The sequence below is a fragment of the Ranitomeya imitator genome, chromosome 10 (genome assembly GCF_032444005.1).
Source record: "Ranitomeya imitator isolate aRanImi1 chromosome 10, aRanImi1.pri, whole genome shotgun sequence".
Classification (NCBI taxonomy): domain Eukaryota; kingdom Metazoa; phylum Chordata; class Amphibia; order Anura; family Dendrobatidae; genus Ranitomeya; species Ranitomeya imitator.
Window position 1 is genome coordinate 58,477,783 of NC_091291.1, and position 24,350 is coordinate 58,502,132.

A 24,350-nucleotide genomic window follows, 5' to 3' on the forward strand; every position below is an offset into this window, starting at 1 on the left:
AGCAGTTAATACAAGAGAAGATAGTATTCTGCTACAGATGGATCTGGATACGTTGGAAACTTGGGCTGAAAGGTGGCAGATGAGGTTTAACAATGATAAATGTAAGGTTATACACATGGGTAGAAGGAATCAATATCACCATTACACACTGAGCGGGAAACCACTGGGTAAATCTGACAGGGAGAAGGACTTGGGGATCCTAGTTAATGATAAACTTACCTGGAGCAGCCAGTGCCAGGCAGCAGCTGCCAAGGCAAACAGGATCATGGGGTGCATTAAAAGAGGTCTGGATACACATGATGAGAGCATTATACTGCCTCTGTACAAATCCCTAGTTAGACCGCACATGGGGTACTGTGTCCAGTTTTGGGCACCGGTGCTCAGGAAGGATATAATGGAACTAGAGAGAGTACAAAGGAGGGCAACAAAATTAATAATGGGGATGGGAGAACTACAATACCCAGATAGATTAGTGAAATTAGGATTATTTAGTCTAGAAAAAAGACGACTGAGGGGCGATCTAATAACCATGTATAAGTATATAAGGGGACAATACAAATATCTCGCTGAGGATCTGTTTATACCAAGGAAGGTGACGGGCACAAGGGGGCATTCTTTGCGTCTGGAGGAGAGAAGGTTTTTCCACCAACATAGAAGAGGATTCTTTACTGTTAGGGCAGTGAGAATCTGGAATTGCTTGCCTGAGGAGGTGGTGATGGCGAACTCAGTCGAGGGGTTCAAGAGAGGCCTGGATGTCTTCCTGGAGCAGAACAATATTGTATCATACAGTTATTTAATTAGGTTCTGTAGAAGGACGTAGATCTGGGGATTTATTATGATGGAATATAGGCTGAACTGGATGGACAAATGTCTTTTTTCGCCTTACTAACTATGTTACTATGTTACTATGTAGGCCAACATTTCAGACTTTAAAATAGTTTTTCAAGACGTATTCTAATTAACTAAATCAACATAGTAACATAGTAACATAGTAACATAGTTATTAAGGTTGAAGGAAGACTTTAAGTCCATCTAGTTCAACCCATGGTATAACCTAACATGCCATAACATGTTGATCCAGAAGAAGGCAAAAAAAACCCATGTGGCAAATAGTAAGCTCCACTTTGGGGAAAAAAATTCCTTCCCAACTCGACATATGGCAATCAGACTAGTTCCCTGGATCAACGCCCTATCAAGGAATCTAGTATATACACCCTGCAAAATTATACTTTTCAAGAAAGGTATCCAATCCCCTCTTAAATTTAAGTAACGAATCACTCATTACAACATCATACGGCAGAGAGTTCCATAGTCTCACTGCTCTTACAGTAAAGAACCCGCGTCTGTTATTATGCTTAAACCTTCTTTCCTCCAGATGTAGAGGATTTCCCCTTTTCCCTGTCTCAGGTCTGTGATTAAAAAAAACATCAGAAAGGTCTTTGTACTGTCCCCTCATATATTTATAAATTAAAATAAGATCACCCCTTAGTCTTTGAATTTTCCAAACTAAATAGCTCCAAGTGTAATAACCTATCTTGGTATTGCAGACCCCCCAGTCCTCTAATAACCTTGGTCGCTCATCTCTGCACCAGCTCTAGTTCAGCTATGTATTTCTTATACACCAGAGACCAGAACTGTGCACAGTATTCTAAGTGTGGTCGAACTAGTGACTTGTATAGAGGTAAAATTATGTTCTCCTCATGTGCATCTATGCCTCTTTTAATGCATCCAAATATTTTATTTGCCTTTGTAGCAGCTGCCCGACACTGGCCACTGAACATGAGTTTGTCATCCACCCATACACCCAGTTCTTTTACATTGACGGTTTTGCCCAGAGTTTTAGAATTAAGCGCATAGTTATATATCTTATTACTTCTACCCAAGTGCATGACCTTACATTTATCCCCATTAAAGCTCATTTGCCATTTATCAGCCCAAGCTTCTAGTTTACATAAATCATCCTGTAATATAAAATTGTCATCCTCTGTATTGATTACCCTGCAGAGTTTAGTGTCATCTGCAAATATTGAAATTCTGCTCTGAATGCCGCCTACAAGATCATTAATAAATATGTTAAAAAGAAGAGGGCCCAATACTGACCCCTGTGGTACCCCACTGCTAACCGCGACCCAGTCCGAGTGTGCTCCATTAATAACCACCCTTTGTTTCCTATCCCTGAGCCAGCTCTTAACCCACTTACACATAATTTTCCCTATCCCCATTATTCTCATTTTATGTATCAACCTTTTGTGTGGCACCGTATCAAATGCTTTTGAAATGTCCATATACACTACATCCACTGAGTTCCCTTGGTCCAGTCCGGAACTTACCTCTTCATAGAAGCTGATCAGATTAGTCTGACATGAACGGCCCCTAGTAAACCCGTGCTGATACTGGGTCATGAGGTTATTCCTCTTCAGATACTCCAGTATAGCATCCCTTAGAATGCCCTCCAGGATTTTACCCACAGTAGAGGTTAATCTTACTGGCCTATAATTACCGAGTTCAGTTTTTGTCCCCTTTTTGAATATTGGCACCACATTTGCTATACGCCAGTCCTGTGGTACAGACCCTGTTATTATGGAGTCTTTAAAGATTAAAAATAATGGTCTATCAATGACTGTACTTAATTCCTGCAGTACTCGAGGGTGTATCCCATCCGGGCCCGGAGATTTGTCAATTTTAGTGATTTTTAGACGCTGACGTACTTCCTGCTGGGCTAAGCAGGTGACATTTAATGGGGAATTTTTATCACTAGTTATTTTGTCTGCCATGGGATTTTCTTGTGTAAATGCTGATGAAAAAAAGTAATTTAGCATATTGGCTTTTTCCTCATCCTCATCCATCATTTCACCCAGACTATTTTTAAGGGGGCCAACACTATCATTGTTTAGTTTCTTACTATTTACGTAGTTAAAGAATATTTTGGGATTATTTTTACTCTCTCTGGCAATGAGTCTCTCTGTCTCAATCTTTGCTGCTTTGATTTGCTTTTTACAGAATTTATTTAATTTTCTGTATTTATTTAATGCCTCATCACTACCTACTTCCTTTAATTCTCTAAGTGCTTTCTTTTTGTCACTTATTGCGCCCCTTACAGCTCTATTTAGCCATATTGGTTTCCTCCTATTTCTAGTATGTTTATTCCCATACAGTACATACTGTGCACAGGTCCTATCCAGGATGCTAATAAATGTCTCCCATTTTCTTTGTGTATTTTTATGTCTCAGGATATCGTCCAAGTTAATTGCACCAAGATCCTCTCTCATCCATTGGAAATTTGCCCTCCTGAAGTTTAGTGTCCTTGTAACCCCTCTATAACATCTTATTAAAGGATACATGAAAACTTATTCTTTTGTGATCCCTATTCCCCAAGTGACCCCCAACCCTTATATTTGCTATGCGGTCTGGCCTGTTGGTTAATATTAGGTCTAGCAGTGCCCCCCTTCTTGTTGGGTCCTGAACCAATTGTGAAAGGTAATTGTCTCTCATATTAGTCAAAAACCGATTACCTTTGCTGGAACTGCAGATTTCCGTTCCCCAATCTATTTCAGGGTAGTTGAAGTCCCCCATAATAATGACTTCCCCTTGAGTCGCAGCTTCATCTATTTCCTTTACAAGGATATTCTCCATTGCCATTCTCCATTATTTTTGGAGATTTGTAACAAACCCCTATCAGTAATTTATTATTTTTCCCCCTCCCCTTATCTCCACCCACTGGGACTCTACATTTTCATTAAATTCACCTATATTATCATGCTGGATAGGTTTAAAGGACTATTTTACATATAGACACACCCCTCCCCCTTGCCTATCCATACGGACATTTCTGAACAGACTATAGCCCTGCAAGTTAACAGCCTAGTCATGGCTCTCATCCAGCCACGTTTTAGATATCCCCACCATGTCATAATTATGCTCCAACAACATTAATTCTAATTTGTCCATTTTGTTGGCAAGGCTTCTGGCATTAGTATACATGCACTTGATGTTCCTCTCTCTATCTCTATTCTTTCTTAAACTATTAACTGTTCTAACCCCACCCCCCATGCCACTGCCACCCCCATATTCCTTATTTGTGTCCAGGTCTCTATCTGTACTATCTTCCCCTACTATAAGATGAATACCCTCCTCCCAATCCCTAGTTTAAACACTCCTCCAACTTTCTATCCATTTTCTCCCCCAACACAGCTGCACCCTCCCCATTGAGGTGCAGCCCATCCCTGGCGTAGAGCCTGTAGCCAACTGAGAAGTCGGACCAGTTCTACAGGAACCCAAACCCCTCCATCCTAAACCAATTCTTGAGCCACTTATTAACCTCCCTAATCTCCCGTTGCCTTTCTGGAGTGGCACGTGGTACAGGCAGTATTTCAGAAAATACTACGCTGAAGGTTTTTGCTTTCAGCTTGCAGCTTAATTCCCTGAAATCATCTTTAAGGACCTTCCACCTACCTCTAACTTTGTGATTTGTGCCAATGTGCACCATGACCGCTGGGTCCTCACCAGCCCCTCCCAGTAATCTGTCCACCCGATCAGTGATGTGTCAGACTCGAGCGCCAGGTAGGCAGCACACCGTTCGACGATCCCTGTCTTTGTGACAGATTGCCTTATCTGTTCCCCTAATAATTGAGTCGCCCACTACCAGCACCTGTCTGGCCTGCCCTGCTCTCCTATTTCCCTCCTTAGTGGAGCAGTCACTCCCCCGGCTTTCAGAAGACATGCCTTGCTGCATCAGTGCTACCCCTGTACTGGCACCCCCCTCATCTGCCAACTTAGCAAACTTATTGGGGTGTGCCAGATCAGGACTAGCCTCCCTGGAACTCTTCCCTCTACCCGGCCTTCTAACCGTCACCCAGCTTGCTACTTCAGCGTCCTGCAGCTCCATCCTACCATCCCCCACCTCATCTATCCCATTGAGCGTCTGCTCAGTGAGCAGAAGACTCCTTTCCATGTTGTCAATGGATCTTAGTGTTGCCAGCTGCGCATTTAGATCTAGAATCTGGGCTTCAAAATACGGGCTGATCAAGGACTGCATACATGTGGCAAGATGTGCACTAGACGGCATTAACAATAGTGGAACACATTTACTAATGGGGATTGCACCAGACAGAACCATTAATTAAAAAAACAAAAACAAAAACAAATGCAAAGTATTAATAAAATACAGACAGCAATTCAGTAATTCCTCCCTTGGAAACTCTCTGAATCCAAAGTCACTGAATCACAAGTCACACTTACCGCCGTTCACACTTACGTTCAGGTCACACTCAGCTCGCTCACACTCGCTAAGCTGAAGATTTAAAGATTTTTTTTTCTTTTTCCCCTCAGCTGCAATCCACCTTGCTGTTCAATGCACTTCCAACCTTCCTCAGTTACTACAAAATGCAAATGGTGCAAATAAACGCAAGAACCAAAACAACAAAAGTATATACAAAAAAGGAGAAGAAATCGGTCGAATACAATGTAATCACACATAATATATAGTAGAGATAAATCTGACAGAGAATACAAGCCAAAATCTGCGCAACAATCAAATATGGGTATAGGGAAGGGGGGAAAAGTGCAGGACCAGTAGTGGGTATGTGGCAGCGTGACGGAGGTATAAAGGGAACATACCGTATATGGAATACATATGCTGAATGTGCCCGGAAGTCAGCGGGCCAGAATAAATCTATGAAGGGGACTGTAGAAAGCAATGGGGTTACCAGAGGATAAGGCAAAAAACCATGGGGAATCATATAGGTGGGTATGTTACTTACGATGCAGTCATGATATGCGGAGAGAAGTACTAAAAAAGTATGCAGATAATGGTAGTAAGCGGGTGAAGCAGAGATTGGTTCACGAACCGTGCAAGAAGGAGTTAATTTACCTGTAGGAGCATCGGGTAAGGGCATGTACAGCGCCCCAGAGACCTGGTCGTTGCAGTATAGCGCTCTGCCACTAAGGGGAGCAGCGGTACGTCTGATGGCACTAAGGAGTTCTCCTGACCAGGTACCACCAGAACACATTACACTTCACACTCCGGCCACTAGGGGGAGAAAAAGGCTTTATTTATTGGGCCACTCCTCACACTGGTAAAACTAGGGGCTGGGGAGGAAGTTAGTCAGAAGCTGACTGGGTTGGAACCAGGCAACATCCCGTGGCAGGGGGTGTTGCAGGGAGAAGGCACAGGGGGGTCCCTGTCAGGCGTGGGAACCTGGCAGGTGCCTAGCAAACAGAACAGAATGTAACGGAACCGTGCCTGCACTATCTTGCGGCGGTATCCTAAGAAAGAGACACGAAGGGAAGGATATTGTGGAAACGTGGAAACGAGATCAGCACAAAGGAGAGCCAGTAAGAGTCGTGCCGAGAGAGGAAGGCAACATCTTACTGAGGCGCGTAGTCGGTGGCCAGATCACCGTAGGAGTAACTGACTTCAGGCCTTACTTCAAATTCTGCTGGACAGTTGATTATAGATTGGCTGTCTACCTTTTACACCTACGAAGACATAGGGGGCAACATTGGGAGAGGGGCGTCTCTAGGGTCCCGGAAGACCTCCAAGCCTTCCCGTCAAACGGGTGGCATCCTAGCCATAACATATCTGGGGGACATTAGAAACTAGCAACATCTGGAACAAAAGAACGAGAGAGAGAGAGAGAGCTGTAGAGAACGAACGAACGAGAACAGCAGTTGTGAGGACTATTCCGAATGCTCAGCAGGGTAGGACTACAACATACAGGCGCTATTGGTAGGCAACGATTTCCATCTGCGAGGGAAACTCTGGATGTGCCCATCTGACCGGCCGGTCTCTGATAGCCTGGTTGAACGTACTCTGGATTGAGGATCCTGAAGCCTTCAGTAAAGAGGTGAAGAGACTGCAACCTTGTGTCCTCGTTATTGACTGCGCCTTACACCATCACCATCCACCCTACTGGGAAGCCCTGGGGACATACTTCACCTGTGGGAAGTTATACCATCCGCACAATGTATAACGTCTATCGGCAGCATTAGCCAGTGCAGCAACATGCGCAACCAGTGCGCTTACCTGTCCCTAGTTAGGGTGGTTAGTGGTGTCCGCCAGAGGAGCGTTGCATACACCCAGTGTGCTACATCTATTTTGTATTTATTTTCCCCAGCACTGCAGTTCCGGTGTCGAACGCAAGAGCTCTAGAGGGACTCTAACCCCGCGTCTTAGGGCAGAGTTCTGTGACTCTGTACTTGTGTTTCCTCTGCGGTATTGCGGCCCTGTGATGCAACAGGGTTCGCTTCCTTCATAACGGGTGTAGCTAACCCATGTGTGTTTTCATTATACCGCCATTTACTGTCCGCCATTACCTAGCAGCAGGTATCATCTCTGCATGGTGGACCCTGGGCTGCGAACGCACCTTATGCCATCTTTCTAATTATTTGGTGCGTTCCTCCAGCCCTAACAATGAGTTTCACTTTTTGTATTTAATAACTGAAATAAATTAACTTTTTGATGATATTTTCATTTTTTGAGAAGCACCTGTATGTGCTCAGCATAGAGCGCCAGATCATTGTGATCCTGAACGTCATGTAAAATGTTCCCAAAAAAACTTCAACTCAATCCAGAAAAGAAGCAAGTCCCCACTCAAGTCCATTATCTGTCAATATAAATAAAAGGGGATTTCATGTTACTTGTAGCACAAAGGCTCGGGAAAAACGCTATTGCTCCTTGACCCACAAAAAAACCCCAAATCACTATTTTGGAGGGAGAAAGTAAAATTTCCTATTTGTTTCTTCCACATTGCTTTAATTCTAGTGAAGCCTAATAAAGGTTAATAAATGTATTGAATGTGGTTTTAAGCACTTTGAGGGGTGTAGTTTTTAAAATGGAATTACTTTTGAGTATTTTGTCACATAGGGTGCACAGTCACTTCAAAACATGAACATAGAAAAATGAGAAATTTCCAATACACTTTAAACCTTTTAACTTACCGTATATACTCGAGTATAAGCTGAGATTTTCAGTCCAAAATTTTGGGCTGAAAGTGCCCCTCTTGGCTTATACTCAAGTCACGGTGGGTGGCAGGGTCGGCGGGTGAGGGGAGAGGGCGCTGAGGCATACTCACCTAGTCCCGGCGGTCCTGATGCTCCCTCTGCCCGTCCCACGGTCTTCGGTGCTGCAGCTCTTCCCCTGTTCAGCGGTCACGTGGGACCGCTGATTAGAGAAATGAATATGCGGCTCCACCTTCCATAGGGGTGGAGCCGCATATTCATTTCTCTAATCAGCGGTGCCGGTGACCGCTGATAGAGGAAGAGGCTGCGGCACCGAAGACCGTGTGACAGGCAGAGGGAGCGGGACGCCGGGAGCAGGTAAGTATGTAATATTCACCTGATTACTTTTCTAGATTTAAAATGCAAGAAAAAGTGAATAATGCAGAACTTTTTTCCATTCTAAATCCTGAACGAGATGGGCCCGTAATAACAATTGGGTCTCTCTGCTTCAGTTTTCATCAGTTATTATCACTAGAAAAGGGTTACATGCAAAATACAAATTTAATGTTACTGATCTATTGTGGGCATAAATTGCACTTCAAAACAGAACAGAAAAACTGAATGTCAAAATACAAATGTGAACATAGTCTTACTCCATAACTGTATGTTAAGATTACAGAAGTAACAAAAATCTCAGTGTTGTGATGATTCATTTGAGCCTAATATTGGACCTCTGGTTCAAATAAGCCACTTACAGATAGACACCTTATCAAATATTTTTTAGTTAATTTTGAAAAGTTGTACATTTAGCACATCCATCAATTAGCTATAGCAGAAAGCTATTTTTTGGGTGAATCAAGCTTGTCTGTTTATTACATGGCAGCCCATTGAAACCTTTCAATCACTACCATGCATACCTTCATTTTTCCTGTTGTGGTACTGAAGGGAAATTAGCCAATTGCTTGTTATTCCTCTATAGATTACAAGTCATCCGCGGTTCCAGTAGTTGAACAAATGTGATCAGCTAGTTATGAAAGATTATGCAAATCAAAATGGAAAAAAATACAGTACAGGGAAACATTATTAGAAAAAAATCCATGTATGTTAAATATGATATTTGAAAATTAGTCCTACATTAAAGCAGTGTCAACTTTTCTTACTTTTTACTTCAAGATATGATCACACTAATATGTTGTTTTCAGAAAATCCATCATCAAAAGTAACAGAGATAAAATGTTGGTTGTATATGCATTAAAACAAATTGTAAGAAGAATCATTTTCCAAAGGTTAAAATATTATAATTACTAAGGATGAGCAGACCCGTGGAAGATCGTGTTCCGTTACCTGTCCCGAACTTTAGTCCAAAGTTCGGTTTGTGTACCATAACTTAACCCGAACTTGATCCAAAACCTGAAACCCATTGAAAACAATTGAGACCCAGACTTTGGATCAGGAAAAAAATTCTCTCTCTCTGCAACAGACTTTCCCTGGAGCTTCGAACTTTGCAACTGACTTCTGCGAAAAGCTGTGTACGGCATTTAACACGGGACATTAACTGTCTAGTACGAACTGCAAACTTTTAAATTTGGGTTCCCTCATCTCTATTTATTTACCCTTTGCAACCTGATTGACAAAAGAAAGAACCTACCTATGGAAGTTTTGTCTGACAGAATTCTATCCAAAATGTGTCATCTTCTGTAAACTCTCTTCACATTTTATGTACACACCTTTTAAAATCTTTCAACTGTGAAAAAAATAAGAACTGTGTATGAGTTTCACATCTACAATTTATGTTACAGTACTTCTTCAATGAAACCAACATTTTTTTTTTTTTACTATTTATTAAGATCCCAGCATTTTTTTTTTAAATTTACCCAGTGGCTCATGAGTCATGAGTAGTGATGAGTGAAATTGTTCGGAAAACGATCGCTAAACATAAAATCGGTAACATTCAGTAAAAAGTGCAGGAAAATATTTGAGCTGCCACAAAAGTATTTTAAGCACTTTTGCAACAATAATGGTGGTGTATCATGACTCGCGTTTGGCATGTGTTTGATGAGGGGTGTTTGCAGAGCTCAGAGGTGCTTGGTTCTTGTAAACTATTCTTTTTTTTTCTCCTAACTTTATATGTGCACATTGCAGTTAGCCAATCAGGGCGCAGGAAACACCCACAATGTCGTGACACAAAGGCTTGTGTCATTGACTGCTGAAATCACATGTCCCTCTCACTAGAAAGAGCAGATATCTTGTTTTAGAGCCATTTTGACACTGTAACAGTGCAGATAGGCTATTTCTGATGCTGGCACTGTTAGCAGCAAGGTTTTAGCTAGTTAGCTAGGCAGTTGTATATCATAATAAATACAGACCAAAGCAGAAAACATGTATAATAATATCTCACACATCCTCATCAGCAGGTGGGAGAGCTAAAACAGCCGAGAGACCAAACCAAAGAAATGAGGACACTCCAAAAGTTGAATCCTTACACCCAATGTGTAATTAAAAATATATAAGTTTATGACATATTTTGTTACACATGAATAATAAATAAAATTTATTATCAAAAAATCATTACATGTTCAGCAAGAAGAAACAAAGTAGACCAAAACAGTGTGGCGAATCCAGAAATACCACAATTATATAAGACTAGATTGTGGCCCGATTCTAACGCATCGGGTATTCTAGAATATGCATGTCCCCGTAGTATATGGACAATGATGATTCCAGAATTCGCGGCAGACTGTGCCCGTCGCTGATTGGTCGAGGCAACCTTTATGACATCATCATCGCCATGGCAACCATTATGACATCTACGTCGATACTGTGCCCGTCGCTGATTGGTCGAGGCGAATTCGCGGCAGACTGTGCCCGTCGCTGATTGGTCGAGGCAACCTTTATGACATCATCGTCGCCATGCTGTGCCCGTCGCTGATTGGTCGAGGCCTGGCGGTCGAGGCCTGGTGGTCGCTGATTGGTCAAGGCAACCATTATGACATCTATGTCGATACTGTGCCCGTCGCTGAATCAGAAACGTGGGATTTCTACATCCTTTATGACATCATCGTCGCTGTGCCCGTGGCTGATTGGTCGCGGCCTCGCGGCCTCGACCAATCAGAGACGCGGGATTTCTAAGTCGATACTGTGCCCGTCGCTGATTGGTCGAGGCCTGGCGGCCTCGACCAATCAGAGACGTGGGATTTCCAGGACAGACAGACAGACAGAAAGACAGACAGACGGAAAAACCCTTAGGCAATTATATAAAGTGCTTAATGCTTTGTAATCAATGGGAGAAAATACCAGGATAGGGTAGTAACTGCGGTTAATAAAGAAGTCTTATTAGCCTGCATTCAGGTTACCCATAAATATAGAGGCCCCCAAACCCTGCGTTCCTTACCCATTTTTGTGGTATAATAGGATCCACACCGTGCAGCCCCATCACGCATTTCGCGTTGGCTTTGTCAAGGAGCAGTGCTGCAGTGTGTCTATCCCATGTTCTTATATATCACTCTGTTATCCAGAATGAGTCACGGATTACAGCACATGTGTCCCGTCAGCCACGCTGCTAGTTGCATCGCTTCCACGAGCCACCATGATGCTCTGGTTAACAGTCTCGTCGTGATGAGGTCACTGGACTGCACCTGTCACTTCCTGACGTCGTCAACAATGCATCGGAATGCAGACCACAGAACACTTGCACACATGTGACCCAATAGAAGGTAAACATATGACGTCAGAAATCCTTAGAGAACCATGTTAACTATTTCTCTCCTTACAAGGAGTCAGCATTAAAACTCAGATCAGCCCCTATGGTAACATACCAATATCCGTAAAGTGCAGACAATGTAACTGTGGACTAATGTATAACAAAAATGATTTACTATAAAGTGAACCACCATCCATGTGATATAGATAAGAAGAGTGAATTACAAAATTACATACAGTAAGCCATTAATCTCATACAAAAAAAGGCACAAGAGTAAATAGGTCACCAAGAAAAATATACGATACTTAATACATACTTATATAAAAATCTAATAATAATACTAGGATGATGTGTATCATATATAAGACATTTTATAACATTATTTTATATTACTTAAAAAATAAAAAAGAGAACAGAGTCCAGGAACCACTATAGATGTAGAAAACAAGGGGCCTCCTGTTCCATGGTTAATCACATCAGAAGTTTTCCATCAAGAATAATATAGGGGAGATCCTTCACCAAAATACAAGATCAATTGGATCCTTTCCAAACAAGTAAATGTGTCATCACATGTATGATAACAACAGGCTAAAAAATAACCAAATACCAAAAAGAAACAAAAAAAACATATTAATACACACAAAACAACGCATGAAAAATTAAAATCAAAGACAACTTATAAAAAGGACCTAAAGCTCAGCTGCTCATCCAGGCCTGCCGGGGCCATGGTATTCAATTTAATAATCCACCGGCATTTTCTCTGATGCCAGCACAAATTTTATCAATATCAATCGTATATCCATAAATCTTTACGATTACACTTGTGGTGTAATTGGAAATGTTTTGGAATAGGTTTTAAGCTTTCCACATCCTCCACGTCACGGGCCGCCACAATATCTCTTATGTATTCGCGTGTACGGACTCGTAATTCCCGAGATGTTAAGCCAATATAAATTAAATTGCAAGAGCAAACTGCATAGTAGACCACATAGGTTGTATTACAGGTAATGTATTCCTGATTTGAAATTCATTCTTACCATCCGACGACATGAAGGATGCGGCCCTGACTAAGTTCTTACATGCCAGGCACTCGCAACATGGGAAGAATCCATTTTTTTGTCTTCTCGCTTTAAAGGGATCTGGAGTTTTGGCAATGTAGTGACTGTGCACTAGAATATCTTAGAATATCTTTAATGTTACTACTTCTTCGCGCTGTCATCAGAGGCTGGTCTGGAAGGCGGTTGTATATCAGTCAGAAAGTGTAGCTAGCTAGTGTCCAGTGTGGCTGTTAAATTTACCTTCCTGCATTATTTTTGTAATTACTGAGGTCCACAGACAAAGCCAGCAGGGCACATTTCCTACAAGTGTCTTGTGCGCTGCTTCTACTATGCTCTATGCATGAGCATAGCAATCTAAATAATATTTTTTCAATAGCTAAATGTAAAAAACCTGCTGTATCCCACCTTGTCATTTAGTGCTGTGGTGATCTGAAGCTGTCTGCAGACCTAAGGTACATTAAAAAAATATATATAATTCTTAGTTGCAAAAAGTAAGACAGCCCACCGTATCACACTTTGTCGTTTTGTTGGGTTGAAATTAGGCTGTCTGCAGATCTCACGCACATAACCAAAAAATGTTTTTGTTGCTAAACGTCAAACAGTAAGGGACCTGACTTTAACATAGTTTGTAGCATCTAATGTGAGGCCTGATCCAGAGGCAACCAAAAAATTCTTGTGTTCCTAACGTCATGCAGTAAGGGACCTGACTCTAACCCCTTAATGACCACCAATAAGTCTCAGTACCTGAGATATGAGAGAATAGCATCCCCACATAGGTGACAATCTAGCCGTTATCAGCTGTACACTATAGCTGACAACTTGCTGCATCAGCGACGATCAGTGTTGGTACCGACCATACCTGTTTAACCCCTTCGATGCTGCTGTCAATAGTGACTACATCAAATTAATGGTTAACAGATTGTGGGGGCTTCCTATTTAACCCTGCTGTTCTGTTGGTCAAAAATGACCGACTTTGAACTTCAATATTCTTTAAAATATTCAAGATGCGGCTCTGAAACCCGTGGCCGACCGACCCATCCTCATTTAAGTCAATCAACCACAAGTTTCAGAACCGCATCTTGAACACCCCAAAAAATACCAAAGTTCAAAATAGGTCTCCCCAGACCGAACAGAACAGCAGGGTTAACTACATCGGCACCTTGAGATCATGATTGTGTGGTCCTGATGTTTGCCACTTCAATTCACTGCCTAATAATGGCCTTAAAAGTCTGCAGGCTATAATGACCTGTAAATAAGTTAGCGACACTTAGGTGGTAAAATACACTGTTTCAATCCTGTCATGTCATGTTGCATTAATTCCTGAAAATCACCTGAAGGGTGATACTACCTGACAGCAGTTTTCAATATGTCAGGTGGTGCTGTTTTTAAAATGGTATCACTCTTGGGGAGTTTCCAATATATAGGATCCCCAAAGTCACTTCAAACCTGGATAGGTCCCTAAAAAAATAATTTAGTAAATTTCCTTGGAAAAATGAAAAATTGTTTCTACATTTTTAAACCTCCTAAAATGCTAACAAAATAAAATAACATTTTAAAAATAGTGCTGATATAAAACAGGCATGAGGGAAATGTTATTTATTAATGTTTTTGTGTGGTATGACTATCTGGATTAGGCTGGGGACACACACAACGTATAAAAAACGGTCCGTTTTTCACGGACGAGAATCGCACAAATGTTAACAAAACAGTGATCCGTGTGCAGTGCGAGGATGCGATTTTCTCGCATCAAATGATCCGTTTGACATCCGCGTGACATCCGTATGGCATCCGTATGGCGAGATTTTCTCGCAGGCTTGCAAAATGGACATATAAGGGTTTTTTCACCTGAAAAAAAATTAAATCATCATCAAGAACATTATTTAATGGCCCTAAAACAGGTGGCAGCCACCAATCTATGCAGTAGAGTCCCTGCTTGTGTTGGTGGATTTCTTCTTGCTGAGCAACATGTCTGATCTACTGACTTTTAACACCACAGAGCGTGTGCTTTACAACTGGGTACTTTCCCAACATTTTGGAGAGCCATACCCAATTATTGTAGATCCGAGGAGGCGGAGACGGATGTGGGTACATCCACCTTTGAAGCAACAGATCAATAAAGGCCATTTCACCCATCTGGATGCTGCTCTGAGGACAAATCCAGACAAGTTCTTCAACTATTGTCGGATGAGGATACAAACGTTTGATATTTTGTTGGAGATTTTGCGACCAGGGATCACCAAGAAGGACACCAGGATGTGCAAATCTATTTCTGCCGAGGAGCGCCTTATCATTACGTTACGGTATGTATAAATCCTCTTTCTACAAATAATGCTTTTACTTTCATGGTCTTACCCCTTTTTATAATTAGATCATTAAATTGCTATGTAACTTTAACATCATTTGTGCTTTTATAATATTTTAATTTATAGAACATCAAAGCCATCGCATGTCCTTAATGTTTGATTAAACATGGCTTCTTAGTTATCTAATCCTAGTTTTTGACCATATAACACTGTAATGGGTTCATTTTGTGTTTTTTTTTAAACATACTCTGTTTTCTTTTAGATTCCTTGCCACTGGCCTTTCATATGCGGCACTGCATTTAGAGTTTTTACTGGGCAAATCCACAATTTCTGGAATTGTGCGGGATACATGCTCGGAAATCCGGAGAAGACTCCATCAAAAGGTGATGCCTGAGCCTAAAATGGCAGACTGGCTACGTATTGCACAAGGATTTCAGGACACTGTATTGGGGCTCTGGACGGAAAGCACATCCGTGTGCGTAAGCCGCCGGGATCAGGGACCCAATTCTATAATTATAAACAGTTTTTCTCTGTAGTGCTGGTGGCCCTAGTCGACAGCAACTACAGGTTTATAATTGTAGATATTGGGGCCTATGGGAGAACTGGAGACTCTAGAGTCTTCAGTTCTTCTATTATGGGTCGGCAGCTGCGCAACAATGATTTGGATCTCCAACCCCCAAGTCACATACCAGGGGTTAATTTGGATGTGGTGCCTTACATGATGGTAGCAGATGAGGCGTTTCAATTATCAAGGAACATCATGAGGCCCTATCCACGGAGAGGCCTGGACTACTGGCAGCAAATTTTTAATTTGCGTCTTTCCCGTGCCCGCCGTCTGGTAGAGTGTTCGTTTGGCATTCTCACTGCAAAATGGCAGGTACTTCAGTCCGCAATTCAACTGAGTGAAGGCAATGTCAATGGCGTGATCAAAGCATGTGTTGTTCTTCACAACTTTACAAGATACCATGATTGCCCATCATCTGCTGATGATGAAGTTGATTATGCAAATACTGTCTTGTCTACTACATGTGTTCTTCCTTCACATCGTCAGCCCTCAGGCCTAAAAGTTCGTGATGTGTTAACAAATTATTTTGTGTCACCAGAGTGATCGACTATCTGGCAAGACAATGCTGTTTTGCTTTAATCTTTAGTTATATTTTAACTTAATAAATAGCATAATGTTCCTGTTAGAATTGTGTATTATGTTTGTCCTTACAAAATACTTATTTTGTTAAGTTGTCACATCATGTATGTAGTCATAACAATACATAACACTCATATTTGTAAAAACATTTTTACTGCTCAAAGCATATATTTAATAGCCAAAAACATATTCACATCATATGTAATTGTAGGCATATTAACCTGAGCAAGCAAGAAAGCATAACATGCCATGGGTGCAAATAACTTAACACCAAAAACAGAGTAAATGACAGACCAAAAACTGGTTTTGAGAAATTACAGGTTCTGGTAGGTTGGTGGTGGTGATGGTGATGGCGGGTGTCCAGCATGTGCGGAACTTGGCCTCGGTGGATGACCAACCTGACTGTCAACCTGTGGTATTCCAGATATATATGGAGGGTGGTGTTGCAAGGATCTATCCTGTGTCTGAGTTAAAAATTGATGTTGAGGGTAGAAGTGCATTAAGTCCTGTGTACTGGATTGTCCCATTTGGTCATAGCCCCCAATAGGCCATATCGAGCAGACACATGTTGGGACCAGCCTCCAAACGTGTGTCTGTTCAAGTGGTCCAATTGGGCAGTTGCTGGATAATCATAAATTGGCCTAAGTTGTGTTTGTTGGTTGCTTTGGGCAGGCTGTTGTTGTGGAGCTATACGTGGTGGGGGTGGTGCTGCAACTGGTTGTGTTTGTTCTGGTGGAAGGTCTTGCACCACCAGAAGGTTTGTAGATGACATTTGCTAACTTTTGAGGTAGTTAAACACAGGAGTATGGTTGTTTGGGTTGTTGCCGCATCTATCACTATTTGTAGACAACCTCTGGTCCGCAGCCTGAGCGAGTGCGGAATGGGATGTAAGTAGCGGGCAAGACTGTGAAAGTACGCTTCCTCCCCATCGTCATGGGCAGCCCTGGCCAAATAGTCCAACACCCCTGTATCCACTTGCCTCCTGGTGGCAGTGGTAGAAGCCACCCTTCTGCGCCGACCATGGTTTGGTCTTGTAGTAGGCTGTGGTAATGTATCCAGAGACAAGGTTGGACTGCTGCTCTGGGCGCCGTCCTCCACCTCTGGATTGGCCTCCTGTGTGGCAGAAGATGCTGCTGCTGGTTGTGTGGTGGTGGTTGGTTGCTGCTTGTTGGTTGGCCAGATGGTCCAGCCATTTCGGCACCTTCACCAACGGGTTCAATCACCACCTCGGAGTCAGATGCAGTCTCCCTTTCTATCAGATTTGACTCTGTTCTGGATTTAAAAAAATATAAAAAAAAAATTAAAAACATATTCACGTTATAACATGTGTTAAAAATTTTGTGACATGCATGCACTTACGGTCTGAGCTCCATCACCGGTGCAAGAAAATTAAGACGATCATAATAAAGATATTTTCTTTTTTTGAGTGCTGCATCACCACTCCGCCCAGAAAGTTGACGTTCACGCCTGTATTGGTCCCGGCAACTCCGTCAGCGTCTATTGACATAATTCATTGCAAAGAAACACACAAATTGTTTTAACTATCAAACACATAACTCCAACAGGTACAGGGTTTGCAATCACACACGGGCCCTGGAGCCTGGGGGTCATAAAAGTCCCTTTGTCCTATATTAAAGGACTATTGCTGGTACATTTCAACCATATTTGTGTGTCATGTTGATGATTTTGCATCCGCAACCAAGAGCTTTTAACATTTACATCACTAATAAACACACCACATACAGTTAGGGCCAGAAATATTTGGACAGTGACACAATTTTCGCGAGTTGGGCTTTGCATGCCACCACATTGGATTTGAAATGAAACCTCTACAACAGAATTCAAGTGCAGATTGTAACGTTTAATTTGAAGGGTTGAACAAAAATATCTGATAGAAAATGTAGGAATTGTACACATTTCTTTACAAACACTCCACATTTTAGGAGGTCAAAAGTAATTGGACAAATAAACATAACCCAAACAAAATATTTTTATTTTCAATATTTTGTTGCAAATCCTTTGGAGGCAATCACTGCCTTAAGTCTGGAACCCATGGACATCACCAAACGCTGGGTTTCCTCCTTCTTAATGCTTTGCCAGGCCTTTACAGCCGCAGCCTTCAGGTCTTGCTTGTTTGTGGGTCTTTCCGTCTTAAGTCTGGATTTGAGCAAGTGAAATGCACGCTCAATTGGGTTTAGATCTGGAGATTGACTTGGCCATTGCAGAATGTTCCACTTTTTGGCACTCATGAACTCCTGGGTAGCTTTGGCTGTATGCTTGGGGTCATTGTCCATCTGTACTATGAAGCGCCGTCCAATCAACTTTGCAGCATTTGGCTGAATCTGGGCTGAAAGTATATCCCGGTACACTTCAGAATTAATCCGGCTACTCTTGTCTGCTCTTATGTCATCAATAAACACAAGTGACCCAGTGCCATTGAAAGCCATGCATGCCCATGCCATCACGTTGCCTCCACCATGTTTTACAGAGGATGTGGTGTGCCTTGGATCATGTGCCGTTCCCTTTCTTCTCCAAACTTTTTTCTTCCCATCATTCTGGTACAGGTTGATCTTTGTCTCATCTGTCCATAGAATACTTTTCCAGAACTTAGCTGGCTTCTTGAGGTGTTTTTCTGCAAATTTAACTCTGGCCTGTCTATTTTTGGTATTGATGAATGGTTTGCATCTAGATGTGAACCCTTTGTATTTACTGTCATGGAGTCTTCTCTTTACTGTTGACTTAGAGACAGATACACCTACTTCACTGAGAGTGTTCTGGACTTCAGTTGATGTTGTGAACGGGTTCTTCTTCACCAAATTAAGTATGCGGCGATCATCCACCACTGTTGTCATCCGTGGACGCCCAGGCCTTTTTGAGTTCCCAAGCTCACCAGTCAATTCCTTTTTTCTCAGAATGTACCCAACTGTTGATTTTGCTACTCCAAGCATGTCTGCTATCTCTCTGATTGATTTTTTCTTTTTTTTCAGCCTCAGGATGTTCTGCTTCACCTCAATTGAGAGTTCCTTTGACCGCATGTTGTCTGCTCACAGCAACAGCTTCCAAATGCAAAACCACACACCTGGAATCCACCCCTGACCTTTTAACTACTTCATTGATTACAGGTTAACGAGGGAGACGCCTTCAGAGTTAATTGCAGCCCTTAGAGTCCATTGTCCAATTACTTTTGGTCCCTTGAAAAAGAGGACGCTATGCATTACAGAGCTATGATTCCTAAACCCTTTCTCCGATTTGGATGTGGAAACTATCATATTGCAGCTGGGAGTGTGCACTTTCAGCCCATATTACATATATAATTTTATTTCTGAACATGTTTTTGTAAACAGCTAAAATAACAAAACTTGTGTCACTGTCCAAATATTTCTGGCCCTAACTGTATGATGTGTTCATGGTTAGTTTTATCAGGAATCCAATTTTAAACACAATATTGGTAAAGGATGGTACTTACAAATTTCTTGCTGAACCTCATGAGGTCGCTCATCAAAATCGGGGAACATGTGGCGACAGATTGCCCCCCATGCTGCGTCTTTACGTGCACGGTCCGCATAATGTGCGTCGTGTTGGTCCCATAATTCTGGTCTATCATGGACCAGAGCAATAGCATCTCAACATTTATATGCCTGGCCATGCTGCTACACAGTACCTCCGTGGAGGCGTGCTTCCTGATTTTCAATCCAGCGTGGCTCAGAAATTTAGCATGCCAAAGCTTCCTGATAATGGATGATTCAATTTCCTGTCACCTGGAGAAGTCTTCCGTATTTCTCGCAATGCACACGCATGGTCCGTGTGTAATCCAATTTTTTATCGCACCCATAGACTTGCATTGGCAATTCTCGGCCGAGATACGCTGACAATCGCAGCATGCTGCGATTTCACTCAGATCCTGAATACGGCCGAGAAAATATCGGATGATGGGAGCTGCCCCATAGATTAACATTGCACTCGTCCGTATTACGGTCTAGTGTGACCCCGGCCTTAAAGGTATAATCATTCAAAGTTTAAATGTATTTTTTTTGTTACATTTTTGTCAAATTTCTGAAATTTTTTATAAATAAAATAAAACATATAGACCAAAATTTACCATTTTCATAAAGTCTAATGTGTTACGGGAAAATAATCTCCAAATCAATGGTATATGTTGAAGTAGTCCAGAGTGACATCACACAACAGTAGATGAGCTGGAAGCTGAAACCGCTGCTGAAGCACAGCAAGGGCTGCTCAAGCTGTAGCTGACTTTCTAAATGGGCAGACAGACGGCGTACTTTCGCGAGCAGATCTGGCAGCTCCGGGTAGCTTTTCAGAAAACATTGAACCACGAGGTTAAGCACATGGGCCAAGTAAGGTATGTGTGTGAGCTCACCTTGCCTCAGAGCCACCACCAAGTAACGGCCATTGTCACACACGACCATGCCTGGCTGTAGGATCAGCGGTGTCATCCAAACACAGTACCTCCGTGGAGGCGTGCTTCCTACTTTTCAATCCAGTGTGGCCCAGAAATAAGCATGCCGAAGCTTCCTGATAATGGATGATTCAATTTTCTGTCACCTGGAGAAGTCTTCCGTATTTCTCGCAATGCACACGCATGGTCCATGTGTAATCCAATTTTTTATCGCACCCATAGACTTGCATTGGCGATTCTCGGCCGAGATACGCTGACAGTCGCAGCATGCTGCGATTTCACTCGGATCCTGAATATGGCCGAGAAAATATCGGATGATGGGAGCTGCCCCATAGATTAACATTGCACTCGTCCGTATTACGGTCTAGTGTGACCCCGGCCTTAAAGGAATAATCATTCAAAGTTTAAATGTATTTTTTTTTTGTTACATTTTTGTCAAATTTCTGAAATTTTTTATAAATAAAATAAAACATATAGACCAAAATTTACCATTTTCATAAAGTCTAATGTGTTACGGGAAAATAATCTCCAAATGAATGGTATATGTTGAAGTATTCAAGAGTGACATCACACAACAGTAGATGAGCTGGAAGCTGAAACCGCTGCTGAAGCACAGCAAGGGCTGCTGAAGTTGTAGCTGACTTTCTAAATGGGCAGACAGACAGCGTACTTTCACGAGCAGATCCGGCAGCTCCGGGTAGCTTTTCAGAAAACATTGAACCACGAGGTTAAGCACATGGGCTGAGTAAGGTATGTGTGTGAGCTCACCTTGCCTCAGAGCCACCACCAGGTTACAGCCATTGTCACACATGACCATGCCTGGCTGTAGGTTCAGCGGTGTCATCTAAACATCTGACTGCTCTTTCAGTGCTGTTCACAACTCTTCTGCATTGTGCGGTTTGTCACCTATGCAGATTAGCTTCAGCACAGCCTTTTGCCGCTTGGCTGAGGCAGTGTGGCAGTGCTACCAGCTTCTGACTGTTGTGTTGATTTCAGACATGGAGGATGAAGAGGAGGAGGAGGTGCAGGAGCTGTAGACTGTGGGGCAACCTTGATTGACCTAGGGCCAGCAATCCTCGGCTTGGGGAGGATGTGTTCCATCCCAAGGTCCGACTGGGTCCCGGCTTCCACTATGTTAACCCAATGTGCCATCATTGAGATGTACCATCCCTGCCCACAAGCACTTGTCCACGTGTCCGTGGTTAGGTGGACTTTCCCGGTAACAGCATTGTTGAGGGCATCGGTAATGTTGTGGGACACATACTGGTGCAATGCAGGTATGGCACACCGGGAGAAATAGTGGCGACTGGGGACAGAGTACCTTGGGACAGCCGCCGCCATTAGGTTGCGGAAAAATTCCATCTCAACAAGCCTAAAAGGCAGAATTTCTAACGCAAGCAGAAGAGAAATATTAGAATTGAGGACTGTGGCCTGTAGGGCGTTGGCTGGGTATTTCTGCTTGCTTTTCAAAGACTGGGTTATAGATAACTGAACGCTGTGCTGGGACAAGTATGTGGACACACTTGCTGATGGTGCTGCTTGACTGTGGGCTACAACAGGTGCAGTGCTAGAGGCATCTTCACATGCACGGTGTACTGGGGATTGGCTTCTATGCAAAAGAGTGGCAGAAGCAGTGTTGTGACCCGCAGGCAGTGGTCCTGGAGCCTGGGGTTCGGCCCACAAAGTCGGGTGCTTAGCTTGCATGTGCCTGATCATGCTGATGGTGGACAGGCTGGTTGTTTTGCTACCCCTGCTGATGCGGGCATGGGAGGTGCTGCAAATGGCCTGTTTGGGGTTACCGGAAGAGTCCTTAAAAATTAGCCAGGCTCAGGAAGATCTCACAGGTGTTATGGCAACTTCACTCATGTTGGTGTTACGGGGAATGGATGCACACCTTCTGTCTGTGGCCACCACTCTGCTTCTTCCTGCCTGTTGGGGGATATGCCTCCTTACCCATTTGTGCTGCTGTCCTTGCTTTGCACGTCCTCCTGCCAGGTTGGGTTAGTCACAATGTCATCCACCACGTCGTCTACCACATCCGCACCCTGCTCGTCCTCCTGACTTTCTGGCAATTGTGTCTCATCATCGTCCACCTCTTGTGACACTTTCCCACCATCGCCTTCCTGTGACAGGGGCTGGTCAAAGCTTTGGGCAGCTCTACATGCGATCTCATCTTTCTCCACTTCAAGTTGACTGGCAGAGATTTCTGAATCTTGAAATGGAAAACTGAACAGTTCTTCAGAGTGTATAAGTGTGGGATCAGTTGTCTCAGGGCACTCGACATGGTGGGAGGAAGGAGGATCAGGGTGAGGAATATCCTGGTCACACTCATGGCTGCTCAGACTTGACTGTGTGGAAGACAAGGTGGTGGTGGTGACTAAGTGACTGGAAGCATTATCCGCTATCCAACCAACAACCATTTCACACTGCTCTGGCTTCAATAGTGGTATGCCGCATTCCCCTAGAAACTGGGACAGGAAGGTCGAGCGAGAAGATGTGGGTCTTTGTTATTGCCCACTTTCACCTTGCCCACGGCCTCGTCCTCTGGATGCACCATCAGCATCACGTCCACTTCCCCATCCCTTGCTCCTTGCCTTGCCCATTTAATGGACTACTGCACTATTTAAAAGGCTCAAAACAAATGTCTTTATTAGTAGTGAAATAATATGTGATCAGTATGCATGCAAATCTACAATTTTTCAAACCCAAACACCAGGCAGGCCTCAGGCTAACCTAACAGACTGTATTCATTTTTTTTTAAAGTTAATTTATGTGAAATAGTGCTGTATAGGATTTGAGTATCTCAACTGGACTTGGGTTTAAGGGGTAACATTTGTCCTTGTGGACAGTGTCAAGCCAAACCTGGTATGTTAGAGTGAGGAGACTTATAAGCCATGCATGCTCCTCAGGGAAATTGGAAATTCAAATTGTCTTTTCAGAGAGGAAGAGGTCTAGCACTCTAGTGCAACTCACTGGAAGCAGCAATACAGATATATAATTTTTTTTATCCAATCAGATCAATATCGATTTACAGTAAGCTAATTTGTGTGTGTTGGTCAACTGATTTGATTGAAATCTGTTTGGTCAAAATTAAACATTTTAACTGAAAGCAACCTTTAGTATAGGGAAAAGAAAAGTTTTTGTTTAGAGGAACTTGTGCTCCACAATCCAAAGGAAGCATAAAATAGGGATGGAGAAGCTGCACTGTGTAACTTACAGTGCTCCTTGCTGCAGTTTCGATGATATCACTGTAGTATATGCTTGCCTTCTCAATGATGAGCTTTGTCTAACCCTGGTTGTACCATTCATTTACAGCCTTCTACCTACATGATGCACAGTCGAAAAGGTACCAATCAGGTGGTAAGGGTAGGGATGTCCAGAGCTCACTGATAGGATTAGCAGAGCTGCAAATAACAAAGAATTATCAAAACTACAGCAAGAAACCAGCAAGTGTAACACTTCTAAAATAAGGGTTTCTGTCCTTACTTTATGCTACTCTCAGATGTAGCAGCAAAAACCTGGTGACCACTTTTAAAGAAAATTTTTTCAAGGAACATCATAATAGATCATAATAGATGAGGAGTTGGTACTAGCTAAATAAATATGGGCTTTGGTTATAGCTAAATAAAACATACAAGCGTAAAATGCCGACTCAGATCAGTTATCTCCTGATAAAATGATGAAAGATTGGTTTCATTTTTACGTAATCTATGTTTTTTCATTTTTAAAATATTATTAGCTTTAAATTAAAGGGACAGTTGATAACAATAGTAGTCTACTGCATGTGTGT

General features: G+C 42.6%; 1 protein-coding gene across 2 annotated transcripts in view; it reads right to left on the bottom strand.

Moving 5' to 3' along the window:
• LOC138652289 (netrin-1-like) overlaps window positions 1-24,350 on the bottom strand; it is a 297,725-nt gene that overhangs the window by 196,761 nt on the left and 76,614 nt on the right. Inside the window, exon 2 of one of the 2 annotated variants that reach the window (XM_069743072.1) lies at window positions 9,587-9,682. The exons of the other annotated variant lie outside the window; for it this stretch is intronic. The gene's annotated coding sequence lies outside the window, so the exon portion shown is untranslated. The remainder of the gene's footprint in view (window positions 1-9,586; window positions 9,683-24,350) is intronic. 2 annotated transcript variants of the gene reach the window in all.